This window comes from Ipomoea triloba, chromosome 7 (genome assembly GCF_003576645.1).
Source record: "Ipomoea triloba cultivar NCNSP0323 chromosome 7, ASM357664v1".
Taxonomy (NCBI): domain Eukaryota; kingdom Viridiplantae; phylum Streptophyta; class Magnoliopsida; order Solanales; family Convolvulaceae; genus Ipomoea; species Ipomoea triloba.
In genome coordinates this window covers 16,051,638-16,062,544 of record NC_044922.1, presented here as the reverse complement: position 1 = coordinate 16,062,544, position 10,907 = coordinate 16,051,638, and positions in this window count along the sequence as shown.

The window sequence follows — 10,907 nt, the reverse complement described above, 5'->3', positions numbered from 1 at the left end:
TTCGTCCCTAAGTTATAAGGTAATTGTAGAATTCGTCCTTAAGTTTTAGTCATACTCAATTTTCGTCCCTAAATTATCGTTAGTGTTGTATTTTTCGTCCCTCAGTTATACTATTTGCAAATTTTGTCCCTAAGTTATCATTAGGTTGCACTTTTCGTCCCTAACTTAAATGTGCAAACTTCAGTCAAATTTCGATTAACTATTTTTTAACCGAAATTTTTCGGTTCGGTTAATGGTTAAAGGTTTTTTAAAATTTTGGTTAACGGTTAATTCGGTGCGAAATTTCGGTTAATCGAAGTTTGCACAGTTTAGTTAGGGACAAAAAGTGCAACACAATGATAACTTAGGGACAAATTTTGCAATTAGTATAACTCAATGACGAAAAGTGCAACACCAATGATAACTTAGGGACGAAAAGTGAATATGACCAAAACTTAAGGACGAATTCTACAATTACCTTATAACTTAGGAACGAAAAATGCAATTTTCCCTTTACTTATTTTTCAAATATGATTTAAGTACATAATTTGTGTGCAAAGACACAAAAATTCATAACATAAAATACAATTACTAATTTTTTTCAGATACAGAATTCATACTCTTAAGGTACAGAATTTTATAACACAAGATACAAAAACTCATAACATAAGACACATACACATGTACCAGGGTCCACAATGCACTATGAGCATTGGTCTATTGTATAAGGATTGCCAAAACTTATATGTCTTTAGCTAACATGTTATGTGTTTTCAATTAATAAATTATATGTTAACATATTATATGTCTACAATTAACATATTTTATGTATGTAGTTAACAAATTATGTGTTTTCAATTTATTTACATGTATATAATTTGTTAACTTAATACATCCTTTAAATGTCATTTTAGATAAGGTTTCATAATGCAAGGTGATCTTGGATTCCTGGTCCACGGTATAATTTGCCAATCGTCGACGTTGTTTCAATATTAGTGGACGCGAATGCGAATGACTCCAGGGAATTCATTATCTATAATACACATAATCATTATCTAGAATACATAGAATGTTTGCCCAGAATACACAAAATATTGACACAAAATACACAGAACTCATCCTCCTAACATTCGAATGCACAAACACATCACAACATGTGTTACTAACATCAATACACAGAATATTAACATAAAATACACAGAACTCATCCTCCTAAACATTCGAATGCACAAACACATCACATGTGTTACTAACATCAATACACAGAACGGTTGCCTAGAATACACAGAATGGTTGCCTGAAATACACAGAACAATTACTTAAAATACACAGAACTCATTTTGGTATGGGGTGCACAATACATTGTGCACCGTGGTCCACGATATAAATTGTCATAATTTGCCTACAATAGGTTGTTGGGTTTCGTCATTTAATGGGCCTATTAAAATATAAATAAGATATTGGGCCAATTAGTAGCCTGCTAAGATTTACGGGTTGGGCTTAGATGTGTTTACACCAAATCCCATTGTTTGATTGCATTTATGTAGCCTAGCTCTACCCTTCAGAGTTATTGAGTGAATATATATTAATATGGAAAATTGTCAAATAGACTATTGAACTTTATTATGAAAAAATAATTAAGACTCTTGAAGTTTAAAAATTTATAATTAAACACATTAATTTGTCAATTCTGTGCATCTAGACTCTTGAATTAAGACACAGTAGCCCGTCATTCATCGATAATTAGGGTTTCAGTAATTATTGAACAATCGCTAGAACCCTTATTATCATTATCTATATATAACCGATTATTGGGCCAAAAAAAAAAAAAGACAAATTGATATACTTCGTTTCTCATGTCTTTACACCGCTACTAATCTATTGTATCTATCTCTTCCAGATACAGAATTGATACTTTTGAGGTACAAAATTTTATAACACAAGACACAAAAACTCACAACACAAGACACATACACATGTTATATATTTACTTATTTTCAAATCTAATTTATGTAGATAATTTATGTTCTAAAGGCACAGAATATCACAACACAAAATATAAATTTATAACATAAAACACACAATATGGTGTGTTACACAATTAATAATTTAATTGTTCCATGTATAGAATTCATACTCTTTAGATACAAAAGTTTATAACACAAGACACAAAAACTTACAATACAAGTTACATACACATGCTTTAGAAAAAACTAATATGAGTTGGACAATCAAACAATCGTCATCAAAATTAAAGTTTCCAAAAACAACATCATACAAGACCAAACCCAATCTCAACACTTGCCATTTTTTATTTTTTCACTTCTTCAATTTCCTGTTCTTTAAAAAAATCCTCTATTTTTCTACTTTGATAAATAATCCAGTGTTTCACAAATTTCTTTATAAATCCAAGTCCCAGTCTAGGCACTTAGCGTTTCACATACTCTGGTAAATCTAAGACTTAGTCTCAGTGATTAGCATCTGTAAGCCCAAGACCAGTTCTCCAATCTCCACCATTAGCATCTACGAGTATGAAACCAAGTCTCCAAGCTCCGATCCACCATTGACAAAAGAGACCAAGGTTCAATTTGAAACTTGGTAGCGACAGTGTGGAGATCAGATTATACTTAAAGTAGACAATTCTTTGTAAGCACCGACATTTGGCCATGTCTACTGGGTCATTGAGTTATTGTGGTTTACATCTCCTCACATGCTCTCTCCAAGACCAAGGTCATCTCAATGTTCCAAAAAAAAAACGTGCAAGACTACAAAACTTGCATCAACTTAAGTTTCTCCTAAAATTGATTCCTTAAATAATATGTTATTAGTTTCATTGTTAGACAAAATGTAAAAGTAAATAAATGGTTTGTCATTTGACTGTATGTATGTCATGATTGGAGGCGGTAGTGTAGGAGTTTGAATTCTACTGAAAACATTAATAGGAAAAAGGCTCAAGATGCAGATGGAAGCTGTAGGTTGGATAGATCCCTTGTGCATGTGCATGAAGATTAGGGTCTGACCGTTAGACTGATTGTGCAACTCGTGATTTACCTCTAGAAGCGAGATCTTGTTGAATTAAGATTAATCAGGTAAAACTAAAATCACCTAAGTATAAATATAAATAAATAAATAAATAAAGACCCACCAACCCTACCAATCAATAATGAATAATCTAACCAAGCACTAATTAATCATATATAATTTTGCTTTTTTTATTATGAGTTTTGACAATGACAGTATTTCATGCATGCATTAATTCTCTCCTTTTCACCATCATATAGTCAACCCAATCAAACTACTAACATACAAATTGAATGACAAATGCTGCCAAATTTGAAAGCTTCATCGAGATTCCATATTCTTGCTTAGCTTTCCTATTTCTTGTTTTATCTTAGGTCAACTTCACAACATTTTCATTAATTAGGTGTTGGATTGGTAAATCTAAGTTCCATGTTGATAAATTTATAATAAATGAATAAATTATCAGAAAAATCAAATTTACAATAAACAAATCATAGATATTTAACTTACCAATACATATTTTCATAGATATTTAAGTTGTAAGTATTAATCTGTATGTAAATTCATATACGTAAGTATTTCAATTTTTTCTCGTAGTGAAGATTGGGTTACTAGTATATATAAACAAAACTAACATGCATAGCCTCGAAAGAGGTAACTAATTAAGTGGTTAGTTGTAGTATGAATTATTTTGTACCTAAAATTCATGAGTTCAATTTCAACATCGGTTTACTCAGTGCATACCATGAGTAGTGTTTACAGGTTTAGTCCCCGTTTATCATAATAGATCAAAGTACAAATTTAAAACCATAGATCATAATATAGTTCTAAATTTAAAATGTGACGTATTTTAATTATTTAAAAAATGAATTGAAAATTTAAATATGCCCAAAAAGATTATATATTCAGAAAAATAAAATATGAAAAACTTAGCCACCCAATAATATAATAGTAATAAAAAAAAAAAAAGCACATCCAAATATGAGAACACTTCCATAGGAGAGAAATAATAACCAATATCTTAGCATTACATCTGTAAAAATTAAACGGATCTCATTAGACTTTTAAAAAAAGACACGATGAAAGTTTCGTAATTATCATAAACTCCACTATGCAAACTTTAACACTTAAATATGCAATCTTTAACAACTAAATATGCAAACATGATAAATTCTATAAAATCAAAAAAAAAAAAAAAAGAAGCTAAATTTTAAATTCAAACAATAAATGTTAAACCTTAAGCATAAAAAGTGAACCACTAGACAGTCTGGACCAAATAAAATCAAAAACTCAGTCATAAAACTCTAAAATCGAAATCCTAATTGCAATAATGTACTTTCGCTTTTTTTACAAGTGCAAACTTTTAATACTAAATATACAAAATGTTAATACTAAATTTGCAAACCTAGAAAAGTGTAAAAATTGTAGATTTTAGTGTTCACATTTGCATAGTAAAGTTAGTAATAATTACGAAACTGCTACCGCATTTAAAAAAAAATCAGATCTGGTGCGTTCAATTTTTCCAGATGTACGGTTGTGATTAGTTCTTAGTTTTCTTCTACGGACTTATTCTCATATGATCCCATACATACATACATACATACATACATACATACATATATACATACATACATATATATATATAAGAGATCAGGTGCGCGCGGTAGTATGTCACAGGTGAAAGATGGGGTTTAATCATAGTCATTGATCTTGCAAAAATCAACAGCCTAGATTGAAGAAAACTTTTAAAAAAACGCGGTGACATTATGGTCATTTTGCATAAGGTCAGAGCTTAAGGTGCGTCGTTTTATAGATTAAGGTGGGTCGTTTTATAGCATTAGGTGCGTAAGTTTATAGTTTAAAGTGCTTAAATCCATAACACTTCAGGTGCGTCATTTTATACCTTAAGGTGCGTCATTTTAACACTTAAGGTGTGTCAATTCAACACTTAAGTGCATCAGTTTATAACTTAAGATACCTAAGTTTAGAGCTTAAGGTGCGTAGATTCGAAACTTAAGGTACATCAGCTTAGAATATTTTTTAAACAGCATTGATCACCGCACTTTTGCACGGGAAGTTATATCAGCACATGAGCTGCTATATGTATATATATAGAGTTAGGATCATATGAGATCACTTGTTTAGGTAAGATCGTGAGATCAGATCTTGTGCATCCATGTAATAATTTAATGGTGTAGATTGATTTAAGATTCTAAGTTGAAGTGTGTGCGAACGGTGATAAAATGTGTGCGAATTGAACGGTGATTAAGTGTGTGCGAATGGTAATTAGATGTGTGCAAACGGTGATTAAATGTATACGAACGGTGATTAAGTTTGTGCGAACGGTGATTAAATGTGTGTGAACGGAGTAGGTGTGTCAAACAATCTAGACCATTAAAATTTTTTAGATTGATGTACAAGATTTAATCTCGAATTATTTTAATAGTCTAAATTGATTAAGATTTCAAGTTGAAGTGTGTGCGAAAGGTGATTAAATGTGTGCGAACGGAGTGTGTGTGCCAATCAATCTAGACCATTAAAAAATATTACATAGATGCACAAGATCTGATCTCACGGTCTTACCTAAACAAGTGATCTCATTAGAACCACACACACATATATAAATAGTAAAGTTTCATTTATTATTTATGTATATGATTTTTTTTTTGTTTTTAAAATCACAACTCTTTTTTTTAGTCAACAGTTGTCTCCACTGAGGCTCAACCCACTCCCATCATCATCCATGTGAGAGTGTGAACCGAGACACCGAGTGCCACTAGACCACAAGGTCTTTAATGATGTGTTAACTGAGTGAAAAGTTTACAATTATTTTTAATGAAGTTTTTAAAATAATAATAATACAGTACAGTAAGGCAAATAGTCTCCATGAATATACAATTTTTAATTTTTTTTGTGTAATCACAGATTCTCGAATTAGAAATCTTAGGTTAAATTGAAAGAAACACGGATCATCTTATCCACACTCTATGAGTCACGAATATGCATTACAATTGCAAATTATTCTACGTCTAGAACTGTTCAAAGCAGCAGCCTCCCTAATCATTTTCAATTAATTGGTAGAAAACAAATCCTACACGCCACTTAGTTGAAATATTTTGTATTGATTAAGATCCAATTTTCTTACTCTTTTAAATTTTAATTGAATATAAGACTTTTAAGTCAATAAAAATAACATTATGTCCTTTCTTTTCCTTTTGACTTTCATTTAACAAGAAAACAGTTGTCAATCTTTCCATTGATAAGCTTTTTAATTAATTTTTTCTAATCAACAATATTTAATTTATTTCTTAATCAATATTTAGGGGAGCTTAGAAAGTAAACGAAAGGGCCAATAAAATGAAGTTATGTGATGTGTTTCTTTGTCTTTTTAGTCTCCTCAATTCATAGGGTGGGGAAGAAGAGAGAAGGGTGATAAATCGTAAGATGTATTTTAATTAATTTTTTAGATTTTAAATATTTATATATTAATACACATAACAAAGTACAATATAACCGTCAATATGACCTTATGGTCTAATGATACTTCCACGTAATTAATGCCCAGACTTCTTTTATGAGCCACATAATAACTGCGTTGGAAGACAATCATTTTCTTTGTATCCTGTTAGTGTGACAAGACTTTTGCCATTCTAAATTTTCATTTGTTTGTCTAAATTTTCATTTGTTTGTTTCTCCTTTTGCCATTCTACATGCCAAAATTTATGTAACATATTTTATTTTCTACATGCCATATAGTATCCTCATCATTGTGAGACTAATTCAGATTCGATATAATCAATTTAAAACTTTTTAACATAATAAATTAACTTTTTAACATGATACACCATTTACAAGATCTACCTTCAACCCTGCAGTTGTATTACCTGTTCATTTACTACCTGTCTCAAGATTCATATAACAAATATAGCTTGATTAATTTAAAATTTTATATATATATATATATATATATATATATATATATATATATATATATATATATATATTTATTGATATACTACAAGATTTCAAGTTTGTTTTTTCGTTAGTTTTCTTAGTTTGAGCAAGTCAGCTATAAACATTATCTCCGTGTTGTTCTTTGACGGTTAGGGCCACTAGACGAGTTTCACCTAGAACGTACCTTTAAGTAACGGGTTGGGTGCAAGCATTCTCGTAAATCAAATTGATGATATCTGTTACTCTATTCATGAAACTCAAAATCTCAAACAACCTTAAAACATCTACTACGTATCTTTTTAAAAAGAATAGAATTAAACTTAAGCTACAAGATGTTGATGGAGGTTTGTGAATGAGTGACAATGCATGCAATTAAGTCAAAAATGGTTGTGAGGGATCGGAGAGGGGGGAGATGGGAGAAAGCAAGCAATGAGGTATCAAAATCAAAAGGTACAGAAAAATGTACAATTGCAGATAGATCAGATAGATGATGCAAGGAGTATAGGGCATCGGGAAAATTGAGAATTATAATCATTATCCTTCAGTCATTAGTCACAATACAAATCCCATAACAGTAGATTTACCTCAACTTTTTTGATAATCATTACTTGTTACTACACAAATCCACTCATTAGTTATAAACCCTATATGTTCTGTCACATTTTACATGCACCACTTTTGTTCATCTTATTTCATCACACGGAAGCTTACGTTGTCTATAGCTGATTGATTCAAACTGAAAAAGTCAATAAGTAACTTTAATTTCACTGAGATAAGAGTCGAACTTGAAACATTGTGATTACCAAGCCAACAATCATATACCAACGTTGATGCGTCATTCTTTAATTTTATTGATCATTACCCTGCTACGAATTTCACTTTTATTGCACATGCTAAAAAAAAGTAATAACTCTAAATTAAACTGAGATCATAATGATCCTGATTAAGGGTTGGTTACAAATCGAATCACCTCTGTCTAATCTTGATCTATTGGGGCTGACTTTATGGTTCAAGTACTGTCCATATGCAACACATAATATTTCAATTTGCATATATACTGTATTTAGTCCAAATTATCTAAAATTAGTGTAATTCATTTAAAATTGCACTCTATATATATATTTTTAATAGTACTCACAGTTGCCTCCTCTGAGGCTCAAACCCACTCCCATCATCCATGTGAGAATGTTAACCAGGACACTGGATGCCACTAGACCACAAGGTATATATTGTTCTAACAAATTAAATTGAAATAACCAAACGTCTTGCAAACATGCACACAATTAATTTTTATGTTTATGTGTGTCTGTGTATAACTTCACATGTCACTGATATTGCATAGTAAATTAATTAAAGAAGTGCAAGTTTTGTATCTTTAATTTCTTTAAAACAACTAGAATAAATTTCAATTCACTTTTGATCTCTTAACTATTGTACATGTATCAAATTTGGTGCTTAACTATTAATATTTTCAAATTAGGTGCATAACTACGTAACTTGTATAACATTTTGTCCTTGACTATTAATATTTCAAATTAAGCGCATGACTTTGTAATTTGTATCACATTTGGTCGTCCGTCAAATTTTACGGCCAACTATTGCCAGAATTTCAATGAGAAAAATAATTTTCCGACAATAGTTAGCCAAAATTATTATTATTTTTTTTTTGTTGAAATTCTGGATTTCTGGCAATAGTTGGTCGGAAACTTGACTAGAAAAATGAATGACAGGACGAAATGTGATACAAATTATATAGTCATGCACTTAATTTAAAAATATTAATAATTAAGGATCAAATTTGATACATGTACAATAATTATGGGATCAAAAGTGAAATTTTTTCAAACAACTATTATAATTTACACATATTTTGGTAACTTCATAGAAACTTGCATAATATGAGAAAAGTGATCATTGTTAGAGTATTTTAATAATATAATATAATATTAATTAAAATAATCCGTGCAATAACCTACGATGCAACTTGCTTTAATGCATGTAATTTTATTATAGGTCGTAGAGTTTAATTGTCTAATGCATATGGTTGCGTAGAATAGTGTTGGCCTATGTTTTGGTATACGAAGAAAACTTCATAGACGACCAAGATACAGCCGCCGTTAATTAATTTAATGTGTACATATTTTACTGCTAAATTGTCAAACACTTAGGATTCTTGTACGTAGCCTAAGGATTTAGACCCTTACCAAGAAATGTTGATTTTTTGGAGGAAATCAATAATGATTAAACTTATTTAGGAGTATGTGCATAAATTAAATTAAATACAGAAATAGATAAAGTTACATAGACCACACTAAAAAAATTACCATTTGACGTAAAAATAAAACATTTTTTATTATGTGAATTAACCGATTTCATAGGCTAAAATTTTTTTACTTATTAATTAAATACAAATTATATATTATTGTGTTAGATGGTGAAATTTTTTAATCTCCGTAATCTGATCCAACAAAAATGGACTAAGGCTCTATTTGGTAACATAGTTAGGTTATCAGTCGATTTTGACTTGTTTGACCACTATTAGCTGTTTGACTTGGTTAAATAGTCAATATGAATGTTTCGTTAATCAGCTTTTTGTAATAACTTTTACCCAAAACGCTAAAATTCTAAAAGCTACTCAAAACAGTTTTTTCGATCAATTTTTTGAGAAAATAAATTGAACCCTTAAAAGTAATTTTCCATGTAATCCGCTATCAGCTAACAACTAATTTACTAAACATCTTTTTACAATCAACTAATACTATCAACTAGTCGAACCCACTAATCTAATCAACTGACAGTTATTTACCACACCCCTAAATATTTTAAGTATAAAGACTAAAATTGATTTTTGATGAAAATCAACCCAAAGGTTGGGACATGTGGTGTTCTAATAATGGAATTAAATTTATGTGTAAATTAATATATCTCCGATGATACATGGATACATTGTAGTGAGATTATTATTTGATCGACCTCACTGCAGTTAAAAGGGGTTTATACTATAATCAAGCACAAAGTTTAAGACAATCATATCATGATGACACGTAGGGGGTGAAAATAGAGACTATAATTCTAGCATTCCTCTTATTTTTGTGTTGTTCATGGGAACTATGCAAGGGGTTTGAATAAATTATCGAATTTATGATAAATTATTTAAAGTTAAATACTCATGTCAATTGATTACATGATCACTGACATCACTACTCATATTGATTATAGGTGTATAGACCAATTTCATTATTAAAATAAAAAAAAAATTAAACAAAGTTCGAGTCTCTTCACTCTTGTGAGACCACTACCTCACGAATCTTTATTCGTGTGACATATTAGGTCAAGATGAAAAATGTAATACTAATCACAAATAAATTATTTGTTACTTATAAGGAGAATCATAATATAATACTTTTTGAGCAAAATGCAATACGTTTAAAGCAAAATTTAATATTTACGAGTTGAACAGTTTCTTATGAAAAAAAGTATAATATATAAATTGATTGATTATTACTTATGAGATAAAATGTAACGTGTTTGAGAAAAAAAATGTAATATTTTTAAATCAAAATGTAATATTAAAAATTGAAGAGTTATTTATTAAAAATTGTGATACTTATGATATAAAATGTAATAAAACTTGGTGTGTTTCTCAGGTAGGAAGAGCCTGAGACGGTATCATAGAAGATTTTACAATAAACCAAATAATATATGGAAGAAGAATTGTATTACATATTTACATTCCCTGTAAATTTATTACCTAACACTCATCATCTCCTAGTGATGATGTCAAATAGTTTACCTGCAGTGAAAACTTGGTCCATATATCTTCCATAATCTTCTAAATACAAAGTCAGTGAGAACCAATCCAGGCCATCTTAAAGTTGAACCATTGGTCTATTTCGTTTACTGTTAGTTCTTCTCTCTCTCTCTCTCTGATCTCTCTCTCTCTCCATCTATAT